Here is a 21583-nt window from a genome sequence, read left to right on the forward strand (position 1 = left end):
ACAAATGAGGCTTTGCTGATGAGCCTTGGGGTTTTTTCCTATGTTATTGAGATCAGGAACTATTTATTAAATTTCTCCTCTCACAGTATATAAAGCACTCCTGATATCCCTCTGCATTTTCCTGACGTTTGTGATAATTCTGTTGACTCCAGACCCAGATAGAAAGACTTTCATCAACTCCATTTTTGTCCTATAAGCTGATATTTTGTCAATTAGACATATAAGGTATGGAAAGTCAATTTCCATATAGCCCTCTGCTGGCAGATCTAAAAGATACATTTTCTTTTCTGAAAGCTTTACTCAATGAAGTACAGAAATGGTTCAGGAAGAGAAACAAGAAATCACTGGCTGGAACATGAAAAGGCATCTTCACCATTACATCTCATTGGACTGAGACACACTAGCGTCTAGGAACTGAATGCATACTAGAACACTTCTTAATTGGTTTCAGTGAAACCAGAGATGCCTATTTCACAATGAATATGGAGGTGTCTTTCTTGGTTAAAAATTAGGTATTTTTGTTACCATTGCAGATCTTCACTTGGGTATACTGTAATTGACAAGAAACCATTGGACCATAAAATCCTTAATAAAAGAAATTAATTTATTTTTATAGCATGGCTTTGAAAACAATGGATCTCCTGGGATTTTCCTAGGAGTCTGATAAAGGTCTCTTTCTTATTGTCAGACTTGTGACTCCCAATATTCATTGTTCTTGGCAGACCATCTAGGACAGCATGCACATATTTTCAGCAACGCTGTAAACTCTTATTTTCCATTCTCAGTCTTTCCTTAAGTGTTATTCTGTAGTGAGTGTTTTGATCTCTGCCAGTAGTTTCATGAGACATTTTTTTCTGTCACATAAATTGTGATGGGTCACCCAGATAATTTGGCCTTGAACTGTTTAAGGATTGTAGCAGTGATCTTGTATAAAGAGCTCTTTCTACTAGGATGGATACATAGCTTAAGGTAAGGTAAGGGGTCTCTTGGTGACAAACGGAAGCTCCATTTGTATTGATCTTTAATGATATCTACTGAGTTGACGTTTTTCATCAGTAATGGGAATTGATCTGGCTCAGTCTTGGGATTATATTATCAGAAAGATTTTGAGAGTGGTTATGGCACTTAGCACTGTATATGTGAGAGAAAGATTTCAGAATCTGAGAACCCACACAGATGCTTTCTGAACAAAGTGACTAAATTATAAGTACAGCTTCTGAATATGGAGACAGGGGATCCTCAGAGCAAAGTGTTCAGCAAATGTATCTATATCAGTAAGCTCTTCATTTGATTTAAAGACCCTGCTTCAGTAAATAAGATATTGGAGTTGACTTTTGACATCAGCCTTGGGTCTTTATGTGCATGAGTAATCAAAAACATGTAAATTATTTACAAATTCAGGTAACAAAAATACAAACACTCATACATAAAATGGCAAAATGAAGACTAAAACAATTGAAAGTCGATCTTCAGATTCTCAACAACACCAACGAAAACAAGCTCTTATTTTCATTTGTAATGACATCTGGCTATTGCAGTCACTTCTTATCAAGGAATCCCAGACACTCTTTACATTTTCATCTATAAGACCATTCTACAATTCCATCTGTTTTTTTACTGCCATTCTATATGCTTAGAGGCTCCCCAAATACAGACATTTATTTTCCTATCTCAAAATACAAATCTATACAAACCTGGCATTTACGTTCAGCCGTAGTTAAGGTCTTCAGAATGACAAAACATTCGGTGGTACTCCTTTTTCTTTGTCCCTTCTGGGATTACCTTTCAAAATGGAAAATAGTATTGCTATAAAACAACAATTTCAAAACACTATGACTAGTGAGCCATTTCCTGGGACAGATGCTGGGATCAAGAGAATTATGCTGATTTACACCAATTTGGCAGCACTCTGGAAATTATTGTAAGAAAAAGAGATTCTTTGGGTGTATCTGGCCACAACTGAACTGTGCGGCCAATCTTCTGCCTAACCTACACCACTGAACTTCTTCCTGATTCCACTTCTCCTTTCTTCTATCTGTGTTCTCTCTTGTCTCATTCCTCTAAGAAAAATTGGCCATTCATTATTTTACCTTGTTCTTCATTGGTACCAAAAGCCTTTTGTATCCCAAAGTAAAATTACAATATTCACATTAGTACTTTGACATCCTAATAATATCTTAGCTTTCTGTTTGACTATCAAGGTCATTACAAACCTTCATATTTTGGCCAGCTTCTAAAGAAATATAGCGTTCAATGATTTTTCAGATTACTCTGAGGTTAAGAACAATATAAAATGCTCTTTTGAAAATTAAATGACAATTAATTATAAGACTAGGAACATACAAAAAAAAAACGTAGGGTTTAAAATATGTACGAAAAGGGAATGGTAATTTTTTATAAGTATTATTTGCAATAAGCATGTTTAATAAATTGATAAATTTGGTTTTATTGCTTTATCACATGATATTAAGGAAAGAAATCAAGTAAAATGTAGTTAGTAAGTGAAAGAAAAAATATAAAGACTAAAATACATGGTGAAGAATATTTTTAAAATGCATTTTGATTCAAAAAGTATTTTTACATGACCAAATACATTATTTCTCTTAAATAAACTAACTAGATTTTTGTCAGAGATAAAATAATGACAGAAAAATCAGAAAGGTTAAAAAAATCACAAAATGCCACAAAAGTTTGTGTAACATAAAGATATAAATATTATATGTATGATGATTAAGTTATGTTTAAATAAAAACTAGGGTTCATATTCTGAGGGGAAAAAAAACTGTCTCAGTTGTTAGGGTATTTGAATAACATGCTTAGGATTGATTCTAACCAGAGCTTATTGTGAAATGAAAACTGTAATTGGGAGACATGTTCCTTTCAATTCTAAGGATCAGGAAGACCCTGCCCCATCCCTGTAAGTAGTATGCCTAATGAGAGCAGATTAAAGGCAGGGAGTTCCTTATAAGTTCCTAGGATTCCTAGCTCACTTTAAAAATTAAATGGAGACACTAATTTTTGTGTTATCAATATGTTTTTACATACCTGTCATGGAAATATAAACAAAATAAAACAATATAAATATAAAAACATTAATATAAAAATATAAAGATAAAAATATATAAACAAAAACGTTGAGGGGAATAAGGCCAGTAAAGGAGAGGAAGATGAAAAGGATAACTAACAGTATGGATATTTGGAAAGGCATCTACACAGTGGGATTCTATTCATCTATTCAAAACAAAGACACCATGAATTTTGTAGGTGAATGCATAGAAGCTGAGAATTTCATGTTGAGTGAGGTAACCAAGTCCTAAAGGGCCATGCATGATATGTACTCACTTATAGATGGATAGCACTAAAATACAGGATACACATGCTATACTCCACAGACCCAAAGAAGTTAAACAAGAAGGAAGGCCCAAGTGAAGATCCTTGAATCTTAGGTAGAATGGAGAATAAAATGGTCATAAGAGGCAGATGTAAGGAGAGAACTGAATAGGAAAGGGGATGGGGAGGAGAATGAGGCAATTCAGGATGAGCTATTAAGAGAGGAGAGATGGCCAGATGGCCATTAGCATGAATATAAATCTGCAACTTACAGGGGTGGGAAGTTGGGGGACGTGTACATGATAAGAGAGATCAGGAATAAAGGAGCTTCCCAAGAATCAATGTGTGTGACCTTACCTGTCACCCACAGCATTGGGAATAAGGAAACTGAAGAGGCTACATCTTGTAGCCAGGCAGGAACCCCAGTGAAGAAATAGGGACACCAACCCATCCACAAAATCATCAACCCAAAACTGTATCTTATCAACAAGAAATACAGGGACAGGGGATAGATTAGTGCCTGATGAAATGGTCAACCAATAACCAACACAACCTGAGACCCATCCCATAGGCAAGCACTAATCCTGAGAATGGTACCTATGCTTGCAGACTGGAGTGCAGCATGACTGTCCTCCGAGAAACTCCATTTAGCAGCTGACTCAGACAGATGCAGACACACAAAAACAAATAGTTGACAGTGCATGGGGACTCTTATGGAAGAATAAGGAGAGGATTGTGGACCCAAAAAAGGATAGGAAGACTAACAGAGTAAACTAACTTGGGCCCTTGAATCTCTCAGAGACTAAACCATGAACCAAAGAACATACATGGGTTGGACCTAGGCCTTTTTATAAATATATAGCAGATATACAGTTTGACCTTCATGTGGGTTTGGAACAACTGGAGCAGGGGTTGTGAAAAAAGTTCTTGCTTGTTGTTGGACTGTAGAATCCTGGGTGTTCGGTCACGCCCCCTGAACCCAGAGACCAGACAGGATGTCCCCTTACTAGGTCACATAAAACATGAGACTAACAGTCTCTGCCTCAAAGTTTAAGTATTACCTTAAGCCGCGCCCGCTTCCAAAATATAAACAAACCCCTTCCGACATGTGTTGGGAGAGCTATTTACCATCCAAACCCACCACCAGGTCAATAAATCTGGACGTGTTTAACTCCACATCTCTCTTGAAATCCTGGACTCATTGTGCAAGCCAAAACCCACGCAACAGGGTGGGAGTGGGAGAGAGCTAGCGGGCCTCGGGACACTTTCTCTTGAGAGCCTCGGTTTCCAGGATGTCTCCGCACACTGCTGCGCTCTCGCTGAGCCGCGATGCCTGGGATGCTCCCCGCCTGCTTCTGTTCGAGCTCCTGCATCCCACCTGGCATGCAGCATCCGGGTGTCTCTGCTCTCGGGACTCTGCAGCAGCTTGTAGCGGAGAGAGCTGCTGCTGACCAAGACCACGCTCCCGGGACCGCCCTGACATCTGCGAGCAGGCGGTGCCCGACAGCTTGTCTATGGGATATATTCTTCTATCTGGGCTGCCTTGTCTGGTCTCAGTGGGAGAGGATTCACTTAGCCCTGCAGAGACTTGATATACCAGGGTTAGGGGGTACCAGAGGCCCACACAGGAAAATGGGAGGAGAAATGAAGGAGGGATGAGTCTAGGAGGTGATGACAAGGATGTAGACTGTGAATAGTATGTAAAGTGAATAAAAAATAATCACAGAAAATAAAAAGTACTTAAAGAATTATATTATTTTGTATTACACAAGATTACATATAATACACATTTTTTCTTTTAAAATTTTATTAGATCATGTTTTTTTCTTTCTTTTATAATTTATTATTTTCTTAAATCGTAATTCATTCACACAGGGGTTATAGACACAGAAAGGCAGGATGTGGGGAAGGGAATGACACTGGAGTGTGGGTGTTCAGGGGGAATACAGATATCTTCAGAACCGGGTATCGGGTGGGTGAACGTTCAGGGGACAAGTCACTATGACTCTGCATATGACTTGCTTGTCCTTATCTAAGTTGGTATTGTCTGCCAAGGCTACCTATTTACAAGGTCTATGACTAATCAGGCTTGTAAATTTTCACAAAAGCTGCCTGTTTACATTAGCTTATAGCCATCTGTTTAAATGTTTTTCCACTGAGACCCAAGACTTGGTGTTAGTATACATGTATGACAGGCCAGTTGCAGATTTTAGGCCTATGGCTGATTTTAGGCCTTCAGTGTGTAAGCAGGGCTGCCCCTGACATCTCCTCCCTTCTCTAAGTTTAGAAGGGCTGTGGCAATTCTAAATTTGCGAAGGCGGGGAGAGAGTCCTGACCTCCAATATTTGAAGGGGACCTTGTAATGGCTCCAGTCCCCCTGTCGTTGTCCAGTGAGGCATGAGGGCCATACCCATCCCTCTGTCTTTTTCCGGGAGAGGGGAAACTTTTGACATCAACCCCTATGAAGTCAGGCTTGTCCCTCAGGGAACCCAGAGAGATATTTTTATCTTTTATTTATATTTCCTTGCAGTGCTTAGCCTCACAGGCTAAGCATGAATTCAGATACCAGTCAGAGGGCCTTCTGGGTGGCCCCTCTCTGCTTGGTCTGGGGCAGAAGTCCCCCCTTTTAGGTTGGGTGGAGATGGGTTTTGGAAACACCCTGTATAAAGTAAGAACCTCATCTTGAGTCTCGTGGTCCTCCATAGCTAACTTATGATAATGTATCTGAGTAGGTTTTGCTACCAAATTATTTATCTGTTGTATCACAGAGTTAGTCTGCCTATTTGAGGGCCAGGGACAAAGAGAAAAAAGCAAAAAGAACTCAAATAATGGTCCCAAGATGTGAGGAAATAGAGTTGACAACCTTGGAGAGGCTGAAAACCAATTCTTGTACCAGCATTCATCTGTCTTTTTCTCTCTGATTTTTCTTAGGGCCTTCACTACCTATTTCATGCTCTCTTTAACCCTCCTTGTCTTGTAACATTTGTCTTGAGAATGTTTCCTTCAAGGGCTCTATGTCCAAGCACAAGAACCTTTGTTTCTCAAGATATCATGTACATTGGACATAGGACTCAAAGGATTAGAGCTGTATAGGACCCAAAACCCTTTCTGGAAGACCAGCTTTCCTATAACCTGAAAGTGCTACATAAGCTGCCAAAGAAGGGAAGGAATCAATAGTTCCACCCAGATATAACATCCATGAAACACAGGAATGACCAGCAAAATAAGATATTCTAGAGGTAACAATAGTGTCACTTATGTCTTGGAAGCTCTATACTTGGACTTAAAGTCTGTTCAATAAGAAGAAAACTATGATTGGTATTGGAAACCTAGCCCACTATCTGGGACTAGTGTTGTCATGGACCTTAGAGGAAAACCTACTACTGCCATTTTATTACATTAGTATAATTCCTACCTATACTTTAAATAGTTATCACTACATACATCGATGAATTTAGATCTCACTTATAATCAAAGAACCTTCTTTTACAGCATATATAGAATATTACAGAAAATCACAACTGGTCAAAATGCAAAGAAATCACAGTTTCCTCAACCTCAAAAGATACTTCTGTAATGCAACTCCTGCACCTAAAGCTCACAGAACATTGTAGATGAGAAACAAAAAACATTATAGGATCCAGATAACAAGAAAGTCTTCTATGATATTGTTCTTCTTAGAAATGACTAGAAAGCTACCCCCATGATGCCTGAAAAACTTGGCTCCCTAAACAAGATGAAAAATTTTTTGAAAAATGACATCTTTCAAAAAGACATACTAATTTGTAAAGGAGAAATCTCATAGGATGTCACTCAAAATGAAGAACTATAAGCAACTAATGAATGATGAGAGAGAAAAACTTATTTGTCCCTACAAATGAGCCTCACAATTGGTTATCCATTACTAAATTCAGAGGCATGCAATCAAATTTAAATTGACTCATTACATTTTATTTATAAAATTGAGAACACACATATATAATTATAAAAGACCTTGAATTGGAGAAAAGATAAGGGGGGTATAGAAAGGGAGGGGGGAAACATAAAGGAAGAGATGACATGACAAAATCAACTTTTTCAGTAAAGGGTTTTGATCTTCTTTATTCTTGAGCTTCATAAGGTTTGTGAGTTGTACTGTGGGTATTCTGAGGTATTTGGCTACTATCCACTTATCAGTGAGTACATATATTATGTGCTGTTTTGTGAGAGTGGGTTACCTGACCCAAGATAATGCTTTCTAATTCTATCCGTTTTACTGTGTATTTCATGAGGTGTTTGTTTATAATAGCTGAATAATACTCCATTGTGTAAATATACCATGAGGCTCAAGAAGAAGGAATAGCATAGTGTGAATGCTTCAGGCAGACTTAGAAGGGGGAACAAAATGATCACTGGAGGTACAGGAAGGGAGGGTCCTTGGAGGGAGAGAGGAGGGGAATGGAAAAGGGGGTTAGGATCAGGTGTGGGAGGAGACAGAGGAGAAATACAGACGGTCAGGAAATTGAACACAGGTGTGTAGCAATGGGGGATGGGGAACTGGTGGTAGCCACTAGAAAATACCAGATGCCAGGACACAAGGACCCAGTGGGGATGATATTAGCCTAAATATGCAATTAAGGGGTAATAGAACCTGTAGAGACCATATCCAGTGGCTAGGCACATCAGTTGATGAATGTGGCCACCCACCCATTTCAATATTAACTCAGAATTGCTCCTGTCTAAAGTAAATGCAGGGAGAAAGAGTAGAGCAGAGACAGAAGGAAGACCATCCACAGACTGCCCCATGTAAGGAACCATCCCATCTGCATTACCAAATCTGAACACTATTGCTGATGATGCTAAGAAGCACTTGCTGACAGGAGCCTGGTATAGCTGTCTCCTGAGAGTCTCTGCCAGAGCCTGACCAATACAGATGTAGATGTTTATTACTAGTACCATGCAAAGTCTTTCACAGTCGTGACTTCAGAACTCAAACAAAGACTGTATACAGACACTTCTACCCCACTAGTTTTATACCATTGACTCATATTTAATCTGTTTTTATTTATTCATTTTCCTTTCATACAATACATTGTGACTTCAGTTTTTCTGCCTTCCAATTCCCTCATTACTCAGCTACCTCTCATTTCACCTGAACTCACTCCTCCTCTATTTCCCTTCAGATAAGGGCAGGCCTCCCCACGATATGAACCTAACATGGTATAAAAACTTACAATAAGACTAGGCAGAAACTGTTATGTCAAGGCTGGATAAGACAATCTATTAAGAGTGTAACTGTCCCAAGAGCAAGCAAAAGAGTTAGAGATATGTTCCACTCCCACTCTTAGGAGCCCTGCAAGAACACCAAGCTACACAATCATAACATTTATACAGAGAATCAGGCACAGGCCCATGCAGGCTCTTTAACTGCTACCTCAGTCTCTTTGAAACTCTATGATCCCTTATATTTAATTCTTAATTTCTACTTTGATTTTCTTATCTGTTGTACATTCCTTGTATCTTTCTTTGGCCAAAACTCACTAGCAATGAAGAGTTAACTGTGCTAACCCAGGTACTGATACAATTTCATATATGACATACCCACTAACTATGTTTTTTTTATCTTCCTTAAGATTTCTACTGAGATCAACAGCCAGATAACCTTCCACACTCTACAGAATGCCTGCCTCCCACGAGGTCCTCAGTAACCAGATACAATAAGAATCTTGCCCAAATACCTAAGCCAGCTGTGTCACCCACAGAGTCCAGTTGAGGCAAATTGTACCAGCCCCTGTTCCCAGAGTCCCCAACCCACTCACCTTGCTTCTGGTCTGCTTTTCAGTGGACACAATACTCTTCCACACCATAGAGCCTGTCTGCCTCCCAGGAAATCTGCAGTAATCTGGGCTACAGAAGATCCACAGTTACCAGGGACACAAGCCTGTCTGTCTCCCAGGAGGTCTGCAGTAACCAGGGACACAGCAGACCTACTCTAACCACAGACAAAGGAGGCCTACACTAATCAGAGACAATACAGATTGCCTCAAAGGAAACAAGCTCTAATCCAGTCAGAGACATCCAGGCCAGTTAAGGCCAGAGAGAACCAGATGACCAGAGACAAGGTCTACAGAACCCAATGTAATTGAGCACCATGAGAACCCAGTTCTCTCACCACAACAAGCCCTGGATACCCTAAAATGTATGAAAAGCAAGTTAATCACATAAAATCTCATCTCATGAAGATGATACAGGCCTTTAAAGAGAATATAAATAACTTTCTTAAAGAAACACAGGAAAACACAGGCAAACAGGTAGCAGCCCTTAAAGAAGAAATGAATAAATCCCTTAAAGAAATATAGGAAAATAAAATCAAGCAAGAGAAGAAATTGAACAAAATGGTACAAGAATTAAAAATTGAAACGGAAACAATAAAGAAAACACAAATGTAGGCAACCCTGGAGATGGACAACTTAGGAAAAAGATGAAGAGTTACAGATGCACTCAACACCAACAGAATACAAGAGACAAAAGAGAGAAACTCAAGGACAGAAGATACTATAGAAAATATTGACATATTGGTCAAAGAAAATACAAAGCGTAAAGAGCTTCTAACTCAAAATATCCAGAAAATTCAGGACACAATGAAAAGATCAAACTTAAGAATAATAGGAATAGAAGAACGTGAAGAACCCCAGCTCAAAGGGACAGAAGTACCTTCCATAAAATCCTAAGAAAAACTACCCTAACCTAAAGAAAGACATTGTGTATATATATATATATATATATATATATATATATATATATATATATATATATATATACCACCTCACACCAATCAGAGTGACTAACATCAAAATCTCAAGTGACAGCCCATTCTGGCAAGGATGTAGAAAAGCAGTAATACTCCTCCATTGCTGGTGTGATTGCAAACTGATACAACCACTCTGGAAATCACTCTACTGGTTCCTCAGAAAATTGCAAATAGTTGTATCTGGAGACCAAAGTATTCCAGTCTTGGGAAAAAAGCCCAAAACCACAAGGACACATGGTGAACTATGTTCATAGCAGACATATTTGTAATAGCCAGAAGTTGGAAATAGCCTAGATGTCCTTCAAACAAAGAATGGATACAGGAAATGTGTTTCATTAACACAATGAAATAGCATGCAGATATTAAAAACCAGAAGATCATGAATTTTACAGGCAAGTGGATGGACCTAGAAAATGTCATCCTTAGTGTGGTAACTCAGACCCAAAGGAGATTCATGGTATGTATTCACTGATAAGTGGATATTAGCCAAAAGTACAGAATATCTAGAACACAACCCACAGACCACAGAACTTAAACAAGCAGAAGGGCCCAAGTGAGTATTCTTCCCCTGAGAGGCCCAACAAGCAGCTGATTTTGAGAGAGGTAGATAATTACACCCAATTATAAGACTAAAGTGGCGCAACCAAATGTTTGAATTAGGGAAACATTAAAGAAGCTGAAAGGGAGGGGGAAAACATAACAAGATCAGCAGTCTGACTAACCCAGTCCCCAGGTAGCTTTAATAGACTGAGCCACCAACCAGGAGTATACAAAGCAGGTCTGAGGCCCTTGGCATCTATATAGCAGAGATCTACCTAGTGTGACCTCGATAGGAGATGTGCTTAATCCTTGAGGGACTTGAGGCCCTTAGAGAAGAGGAAGGCCTGCAGGGGGCAACTTTTATGAGGCAACGGGGAGGAGGAACGGAATGAGAGACTGTGGACCAGGGGACTTGGAAGGGGAGAAGTAAGGACTGCAATGTATATTAAAAAAAAAAGATTTCTACTATGAGAGTAGATAAAACTTCAAATGGAGATAAATCCCAACACTTTGAGGACAAATAATGGTGGTTCAACTATTACATTACAACCACAGTCCTGAGTCAAGGAATAACACTTTAATACTCCTTTAAATTTATTATTCTTAATCTTCAAAATATTTCTTCTCAAAGACTAGAAGTTATCAGTAGAAATCTAAACAATATTCTAATCTAAATGTCTATGTCCTAATACAGAAAAACAAAAATGTAGAAAATAAAGACACTATTTCTCTTCATAAAATTTTAACTTACTCAATATGGACCAAATCTTTAAATATATTAGCAAATAGGAGAGATGCAGGGAGGGATTCTCAGTTAAACTACCATATTCCATTCACTGGCCTTCATAGGCTTAAAGCTTTCCTCATTGACACATCTCCTCTAGAAAATCCATACCTCCTAAAGGAATACAAAGAATCAATGTACCAAAATTTGGTTCTTTAACAAGCGAAAGAAGCATCACACAGATCTCAAATAACTTAAAAGCAAAAGGAAACCCAAATTAATCATATTAGAGAAGAAAAAGTAAGTATTATAATCATGCCAAAGAAATTCAGGTCAATAGACATAATTTGCAAATCTGAATTCTAATAAAATGGTGAGCCTAGAAGAAGTGGATAAATATTTCCATAATTTCCATTACTACAAAACTAAAAAGATGTTAAGAACATAAATAGATACTGTACTAGTTCCTTTTATATTGCAGAGAGAGAGAGAGAGAGAGAGAGAGAGAGAGAGAGAGAGAGAGAGAAGAGAGAGAGATATTTTGCTAGGAATCATGTTTATCTTTTGAAACCTCAAAAGTTTGCCTCATTGGTATATATTTTCTAGAAGGATCACACAGCTTAATAATTCCCAAACAGCTCCACTAATTGTGGAACAAATATATTCAAATAGATGAGCAAATTTGGGGTGAAGGTCTGGTAGGATATGTTAGAGACAATCTCATTCAATGCACTCCACTCCACTCACTGGCCTATATAGATGCATATTTATTCGTAATACAAAATGTATTTAGTCCAACTTTTGAAGTTCCAATAATCTTTCATAGGCTTAGCACAGTTTATTAAGTATTGAAGACCTCCGCAGAGGGGAGACCCTCACGCAAGTCTCAGAAAGTCGCGACCACCCAGTAATCTGCTCGAGAGACCATGTACCGGAGCAATAGTGAGGTTTATTAGGGCGTGACAGCTAGCTGCCGGTCAATTCGTATGTCCACGCAGGAGCTGAATTGACCCCGACAGCCTTGCCCTGTCACTGTGGTACTCAGCTTGGTTCCACCTGGCTAACTTGCATTCTAGTCAGTTCCTGTAACTAGTCTGTCCACATTCTTAACTTGCTTCATGCCTCCATGTCTTTATAAAGAAAGCCTAAAGAATATTTTATATGTCTAAAAAGGATTCTATATACCCAGTATCTATAATTTTTCACTCTACATTACCCCACTTCTTCTACTGATAGTTTTTAATCTTAAAAACTTAATTCCACTTCTTCTAATGTAAATCTGATTACAGATCTTGTACTTCAGTATCTTTATAGCTTATGTTTCCCTGTCCGAGTGTTTGATATTGATGGCATAGCAATAAAAGCTGAACAGCACTAACTCTCTCTAACAAAGGTAACTAATCTGTTTAAGAAGCAAAAAACAGAATCAAAAGAGGACCAGGGAAAATATCAGAGTGGTGATTTGTCTAATTCCTGAAGCATGTCCTGAAAGGCTGCCTCATGGTTGTTCTGCACTCCATTGGCCACACGCCACATGGTTTCTAGTGTCCTCTGGAATGCTGCACCAGCCTCACCCAGAGGCTTCAAGTCTTTGGAACTGGTCGCCTGCTCCCACAGGTATAGCTCGTTTCTCTACAGGCCAAACATGGTCGGACACCGCAGGCATCTTGGTGGTGTTGAACTAGAACCACTTCTCTCAACTGGTGTGGCACACTCGGGTCTCCAGTCTCGCAGGCCCCTTTCAGCTGTTCTCAGACCTCGTGTCAGACCATTTTAAGTGCTTTTATGTAGGCAAACAAGGATTTAGAAAGGATAGTATCAGGATCATTCATTCCACTTGCTCCAGTAAGTGGCAGTGGTACCCCACATAAAATCTCAAAGAGTGTAAGCTTAAATCACTCTAGAGTGTTCTACACTCAGAACAAGGCAAAGGGAAGGAGGGCTGTCCAGTCATTACCACCGGTCTCCAATGTTAATTTGGTTAAGGTCTCTTTGTTTTATTTATCTTCTATATCTGTCTTGAACTCTGGGGCTTATAAGCACAATGTAATTTCTAATTAATCTCCAGCTATGTGGCCAGTCTCTAACTCACCTAGGCAACAAAGACCATTAACAGACCGAGTTACCTTGGGTATTCTAAACCTTGGAAAGATTTCTTCCAGGATCTTCTTAGTCACCACGTTGGTAGTTTCATTCTTCCTGAAAAGGCGTCTATAAAAACTAAAAGATATTTATTTTGCTGGTTCGACTTCTATGAAGTCCATCTCCCAATAAGCTCCAGGCTGGTTGCCCCTCAGTCTCTTTCCCATTGGTTAAGGCACAAGCTCTATAGTTTCTCACCACAGCTTTCATCAAATCAGACAGACCTTTTTCTTGTGAGAGGATTAATTTACCATCTCAGTTTTTATTACCCCATAAGGGGTTTCAGAGTGAAAGCCCAATTTGTCCATCACTTGATGGTAGTCGGTGGCATATCTGAAACTGGTATCTCGAGTGTCAAAATAGTCTCTGGAACCCTTACTGCTAGAATCATTGTTCCCTGGGCAGCTTTCTTGGCAGCCATGTCATCGATCGGTCAGGGGGCTGCCGGAAAGTTGATGTTGCCAAAAGTCCTCTCTGGGGGGAGCAAACTGAGGAGGTTAAGTGTCTTGTACTCTCTTATTGACATTTTTTAGATCTTGTATTGGCTTGTAATCATTAGTGCCTGGCTTCTTCTGTTTCAACCCAAACTTTTGGGAATTCTGCTAGCCATTCACTGATATCTGGGGCTTCCGCATTCATTACCCAGGTTCTCTGACTGTCTAGTTCCTGTCCTATCTGTTGTTTTTCTATCCTGCACTGCGGCCAAAATCCTTCCTGCCTGCAATCTCACCTGCCTTTTCTCTCTTCTCTTTCTTTGTTCTTTCTTTCTTTCTTTCTCTCTCTCTCTCTCTCTCTCTCTCTCTCTCTCTCTCTCTCTCTCATAGTACACTTTCTCTGCCTCCTTAACTAAATCTTCCAGTAACCTCTCAAGAAACACAGACAGTGGCTCGTTTGGTCTCTGAAGGACTTCTCTTACCTTGGCCAAATTGGTGGGCCATCTCGCTGCCCTTGGAGACCCACTAGAGCCCGATGGTAGACCACCAGCTGCCCCTTACCTGCAGTTTAGGGGGAATCCAGCATCAATCTCATTGGGAAGCTACATAGGCTGCCCGTTGCCACCAGGAACATTCTTACGGGCTTCTAATAGAATTCTTTCCTTCTCTTCAGTAGTAAAGAGAACCTGTAAACTCTATTGACAATCATCCCAGTTGGGCTGAAGGGAAAACATCAAAGACTCTACAAGTCCCGTCAGACTGGCTAGGTTGTCTGGAAAGTAAGGGTGATGAGTCTCTTAAGACCCCCACAGATATCTCCTCTCTTTCTTAAGGGGGGGGTCAAATTTGTCTCTACCACTGTATCTAATTGACAGCAGGCTGGTACTGTGTCACAGCTGTTTTTATTTTTTCATTACTCTAGCAATCATTTCCACCTGTTCTATCTTCTTTTCAACCATAAACATGAGTGAGTCAAAATTTCTGGAGCTCACGATTGAACTGTCAACTGCAGCCACTGTTTCACTATACTTTTTTAAGGTTTTTTTTTTTTTTTGTAATACTAGAGTATAACCATAATTTTGAGAAACAAAACCAATTTTTAACAATGTAAACAATCCATTTTCTCTAAAGTCAACACTAAATGCATTACTTTCAGGTTACAAAGTTGGCTGTCAGTTCCTATATATGAATGCACGATAGTGCAGCTTTTAATAACTCATAAGAGACATTGTTTTAAATCCTATCTATACATCTGGTTTCTGAATGACTCTAAACCTGAGTTACCAGTTTTAAACCAACTTTCTTTTACCAAGGTTGCAAATTTGTAACCATACCCAATACCTTATAGGGAAATGATCTAAACCAAGACATGCAGAACATTCTTATACTTTTAAAACCAGTCATAAACAAAAATGAAGTAAATGCACAGCTTATAATTTTTTCAAACAAAATTTTCTTACTCTTAACTTCTTGTAAGACTATTAGCCATTCTTTGAGGCAAAAACTTTCTAGTGATATCATTGCTTCATGGACTCTCAAAAAATTACAAGCATACTCACTGCATGTAAACCTCTCATCTTAAAGGAACAGTATAATAATTCTATATGCATTTCTTGGAATGGCAGCTGGAGTAGGCAAGTCAGGCTGTAATTCTAATTTTTCCAGCATAATCATTATATAGCTCCTGGACCATAAACTGTCTCTTGTAAATGTCCTTGTGTCTGAGGCTGACCTTTCTTCCCCAAGGAAGAAGCAAGGCAATAAGAGAGTTTCCAGAAAACACCTTTCTAGGGGCTAGTCAGAGTGACCATGACAACAGGAATGTCACACCAGCTTCTGCTGAGCCCTCTATGAGCTTTGTCTTAATTTAAGCCTATCTACAAATTCCTGAAGTAGTTCATCAAGGCCTTATTTGATCCCAGATAAAACTTTACACTGAAATCTCCTTTCCAATCTTGGGGGAAGAAAAGAAAATCAGTTTCTTTACCAAGAAAGCCAAAAAGTTCTTAGCCTTCCCAGAGCAGCTTGTGCAAAGAATCATTTTTGCCAGGGCTCCTCCTGCTGCGCCACACTTTCATCCACAGAGCAGGGGGACTTGCTTATAAGTTTTAACCCTTTTTATCTTTCTGAACATGAAACATAGAACAGACATTTATTCTAATGAAACAAAGACAGACAATGACAAACGTGGACAAATTTGGCACACCAGGGACTCACAATAGACAAAGAAAGTATAACCAAGAATCTCTCCTGTAGGGGCCAGAGAGTTCCTTTTCTTTTGCTAACACACCGCAGAGATCAGACAATTGTTTTAGCTATTTCTCTGCCAATGGCCATGTTATCTCTTGTTAACTCTTGTTAACTCAGGATATTCAACACAGTAGATTCAGTCCAAAATAATGTCAGTCACAGTTCAAAAACATGCAAACAGTTCATCAAGAAAACAGAAAAAACACAGTCAGTCCACCCCCATCACGGGCGGTGGATATACCAGATACCGACAGTTCTCTCCCCTGTCACAGGTGCAGAGACAGGTTACACAATCAAGACATGAAAGACTGCTGGTGAGAGAACCTAATAACCAGATGACATGGCCAGCCCATGCTGAACCTAATTTATCAGATTTCTTACATCACCAGCAATGAACAACACAGAATTAGACACAGACACACAGTCACAAGAGCTTCAACAGATGCCGTCCCAGGCAGCGGTGGCCAATAACCACCTTCAGACAGAGAAGGGGTCATTTCTGACTGTATCTCTCATACAAACGTACTCCAGAGTGTCTTCTAGAGAACTGTGGCCTGCAGTGTGGTGACACATCTGTCCCACTGCTTCCACTTTCCATGAATTCCCTTTCGGAATTCGTAACCTGACCCTATCTCAGGGTAGCAAAATGCACTCTGTGGCTTGCCCAGTTCCCACTCCTGCCATTAGCACAGAAACCAGACTACACAGACGGTCACCCCTGCCATGGGAGCACAGAAACTTCCCAGACACAGTACACAGACAGTTGCCCCACGCCATGGGCACAGACACCTCATAAGCACAAGTACACAGTCTGTTGTCCCTATCACATCACGAGTAACACAAAACACAGACAAAACAACTACACAAAGAGACTAACCGTCTCAACCGAGAAAGCCAACACCAATACAGAAAAACAGATGGCCAGGAGGTCTCTCACACCTCCTCCAGCAAGAGGACCATTGTGTTCTCCCTGGCCTCCAGACAGGCACCCACTAGGCATCCCTGGGGTCCCTTCCTCTCCCGGGATGTCTCCCGGGTTGTGGCAGTGGTAACCCTCCTAGCACGTCTGCCGGTCACCCGTTTGCCTCCTGCCGAGACAAAAGGTTTGCTGCCTCTTATGAGACAGAAACAGCTGCCAAGCCAAAACACAGAAGTGCACTTTCCAGAATTCCAAACCAGATGTGAGAACGAGACAGATAGACACACAAAACACACAAACAAAACCGCGGTACCCTTACCTCCCAGTGGGAGTCTCAGAGATCAGGGTGGTTGCAAATCCCAGACGAGCCCCCAATGAAGACCTCCGCAGAGGGGAGACCCTCACTCAAGTCTCAGAAAGTCACGACCACCCAGTAATATGCTCGAGACACCATGTACCGGAGCAATACCAAGGTTTATTAGGGTGTGACAGCTAGCTGCCGGTCAATTTGTATGCCCACGCAGGAGCTGAATTGACCCTGACAGCCACTTTTAGAGGGGGTTTTAAAGGGAAAAAACACAAACCAAGGAATGGGGAGGGGGATGAGGGATTGTTAAGGTGGCATAACATAAAAATAGCGGAACATTCCAAAGGAACCCAACCTACATGAGTCAGGGTCAGGTGAAAACTCTCTGTAGCTAATATTTCTCAAGAATGTGGTTCTGCCCTGTTACTTCGGCCTTGCCCTGTCACTGTGGTTCTCAGCTTGGTTCCACCTGGCTAACTTGCATTCTAGCCAGTTTCCGTAACTAGTCTGTCCACATTCTTAACTTGCTTCATGCCTCCACGTCTTTATAAAGAAAGCCTAAAGAATGTTTTATATGTCTAAAAAGGATTCTATATACCCAGTATCTATAATTTTTCACTCTACAAGTATAACATACAAAATATATTTTGACAATCAGGACAATCTTTTAATTGTAACCCCCTGTAAAAACAAAAAAGCAAATTACATATATCCAACATACAGTCACACAAATTATATGTTACCATTCCAAAAGGAAATAGTTGGTGCATGGTGAGAAAATACAAGTCCAGATAGAGTCTGAGTCTTATTTAATATGACCATAGCTACTATTGTGAAAAGAAAGCATTAACTTGGGGCTTGCTTACAATTTCAGAAGTTAAGTCCATTCTCATCATGTCAGGGAACATGGCAACAACTGGGCAGATATGGCGCAGGAGACTGTAACTGAAATTTCTCTACCTGTATCTGCAGGCTGTAAGAATGAACAGAGATTGGGCCTGACAGGGGCTTTTGAAAGCTCAAAGCCCACACCCATGACATACCCTCTTCAGCAATGTCACACATATTCAGACAAGTCCACACCCATATGAGCCTATCTGGCCATTCTTATTCAAATCACCAAAATCTAAAGGCCAGAGGGCAAATTCCAAATCCTGTAACACCAGTTTTGTTGTCAGAGGATTCAGGTAGCTCTTTTGCTCTGAGTTTTGCTACCTTTCTCTTACAATGGTTCCACAGCTTGTGTGCAGCATTTCTTGGTAAATATTCAACAGCACTGGAATCTCTGGTAAATTGGGCTCTCCAACACAGTCCAGGCTGTAGTGTTGTAACTTCATGCAATGGCTTCCCAGAACCTCCATGCAGAGACTTCTGACACGTACCTGGCCTTACCAGCTCTCTTTAACCACAGAGGAGTATTAAACCCTTTATTCAAATATTCTTCATTGTTAGGAAGTGCATGCTGATAAGGGCCTGATATGGATATCTCCTCAGAGGTCTTCAAGAGTCAGACATATTCAGAGGCAGATGCTCACAACTAGCCATTGAACTGATCATGGGGTTCTCAATAGAGGAGTTAGAGTGAAGACTGAAGGAGAGCTGAAAGGATTTGCGGCACCATGAGGAGAGCAACAATACCAACCAACCACAGCTCCCAGGGTCTAAACCACCAGCCTGGGAGCACTTAGGGAGGGATCCAGCGCTTCAGTTGAATATGTAAGAGTGAAGGGCCCTGCTGGGCATAGGTGGAAGAAGAGAACCTTGACCACATGAAGGCTGGATGCCCCAGGGGGTGGGAATTTTGAGGGTGGGGAGGTGGGAGTGGGGGGTAGATAGAGGTTACATCCACAGAGAAGAAGGAGGAGGGGTGAGGGGATTGGGGGTTGCTGGGTGGGTGGGAGATGGGGTAAGGGGACAACATAGGAAATCTAAATAAAACATCCAATAAAAATTTTTAAAAAAGAAAAGAAAACAAAACAAAACAAAAAAACAAATATTCTTCATTGCTCTAAAGCCAGATCATTTGGACCACACTGCCAAGTTTAACTACCAACTTGGAAAAATCACTAGCTTTATTCACATTTATTGCAGCTTTGACTTGTGATCTAGGAGCAAAGAAAAATTTTAGAACCTCTTTATCAAGTTGGAAGTTTGGTTGAGTGAGAGTTTGACCTACATGACATTTCCCAGTTGTCTTAATTTTTTCTTTAACCTATATATTTTGCATTTATTTTTCTTCCGTTGCTCTGGTATAATTTAATAAATATAATTTATTCTACCAACTATGTAAATAAGTATGGAAATTTGTCAAATTTGGAAATAGAACTAACCTTTACAGTTTCTGTGTATATACCTGAAATTAAATGAACATACCTAAGTTGTACTTGCACATCCATGTTTATTATATGTGTATTCATAATAAACAAGAAAATTGAGTGAAGCTTGGTATCCTTCAAATTATGAATAAAGAAAATATGATACATATGTGCATTGCAACTAATTCACATGTAAAATTGAATATAGCATTTTCTCAAAAATAAAAACAGCTTGAGATCATTGTGTTAAGCCGAAGGACAAGATGCAAACTGGTCAGTGTTGCATGGTTTCTCATGCTTATGGATCAGATACACAAAATCACATGTGCACCTACATGTATATACATAGAATAGAGCCACATATATTTATATATGACATGAAACTGACACAAAATAGCTTATTGACAGGAATGCAATGTAGGAAAGGGAGAGAAATGAAGGTAAGGTAGGTGAATACAATCAAAATACAGTATAATACTTCATAGAAATTGTCGTGGCAACTGATCACATGATAAAATTTTCAGGTAGATGGATTGAAGTTAGAAAGTATAATTCACAGTGAGGCAACCCATATCTAGAAAGACAAACATCACTTTTTTTTTTTATGTTTGGTATAGTAACAATAAACTTCAGTCAAAACCCATGAAACTACTAAAAGGACACAACATCAAACTGCTTTCTAAGTATTCTTATACTCATTAACAAATCCTATTTTCAGTTTTAATAAGAGACACAATGGCTTAGTAGGTAACAAGAGAAACATCTGCTTAATAGAGAACAAAAGTGAATGCCTAAACATATGATTACTCAGGGTTCTGAGAATAAGTGAGCATTATATGTTTATTATTATCATAACTAAATCCAAGTTTTATTACCTAGAAGAAACAAATTTACATAAGAATGCTTCTATCAACAGCTAACCATAGAGTTTACAGGTACTGATAGATTCTTGGACATGGAGAACCAATGCCATTAGTTGTGTACCTACTGGTGATCCCTCAAGGTACAGTGGAGTCTGACAAACCTACAGTCATATAAATTTCTCAGAACAAACTCACTGGTCCTCAAACAAAACAAAAGCATATGCTATGGTAAAAGGGACTTGTAAGAAACACAAAAAGTTGATATGGACAGGAAGGAATAACAGAGTATATTTTATACATATATGAAAACAATAAAGCAACTATGGACAGTTAAGCAATTCTGAGAGTAGTCAAAATAGTTTTCCCCAGGGAAGACACTCTGAGTTGAATATTCAATAATAGTATCTAATTGAGTAGTATTTATATATTGACACATTTACAACACACACACACACACACACACACACACACACCACAGAGACACAGAAAAGGCAATGGATATAATATAGAACACAGGTGTGATTCAGGCAAGTATGTGGAGGAAGGAAATGGAAGTGGGGAATAATGTATAATTATATTTTAATTTAATTTTGAAAGTAAAAAAATGAAACAAACAAACAAAAATGTAAATGCAGCCTGTTCTTAGAGATTAAACATCAAACTATTATTTACAATCCCTTTTTAATCTGTTTTTGAGTATAAATTTACTGAGCAAATACTGACTGCTAGGTATCTACAGTACTCCCTCTGTGCTTTATTGCCAATGGTCTTGGTTCCTCTTTAATGGCATTTCTTTTTCATTACACTGGCTAATTCCACATCATACTTATTCCACTTTTGTAACATCTATAGGTTAATTTGACTCTGGTAGCCTTAAGCCCATCCAAGAGTTAGCTATATGAAAATAAATACTGCTTATTAGTAGGAAAATGATTATGCAACTCAGTCATTATGTTATGGCAGGTATCT

The sequence above is a fragment of the Grammomys surdaster genome, unplaced genomic scaffold (assembly GCF_004785775.1).
Source record: "Grammomys surdaster isolate TR1022 unplaced genomic scaffold, NIH_TR_1.0 61, whole genome shotgun sequence".
In the NCBI taxonomy this organism is placed as follows: domain Eukaryota; kingdom Metazoa; phylum Chordata; class Mammalia; order Rodentia; family Muridae; genus Grammomys; species Grammomys surdaster.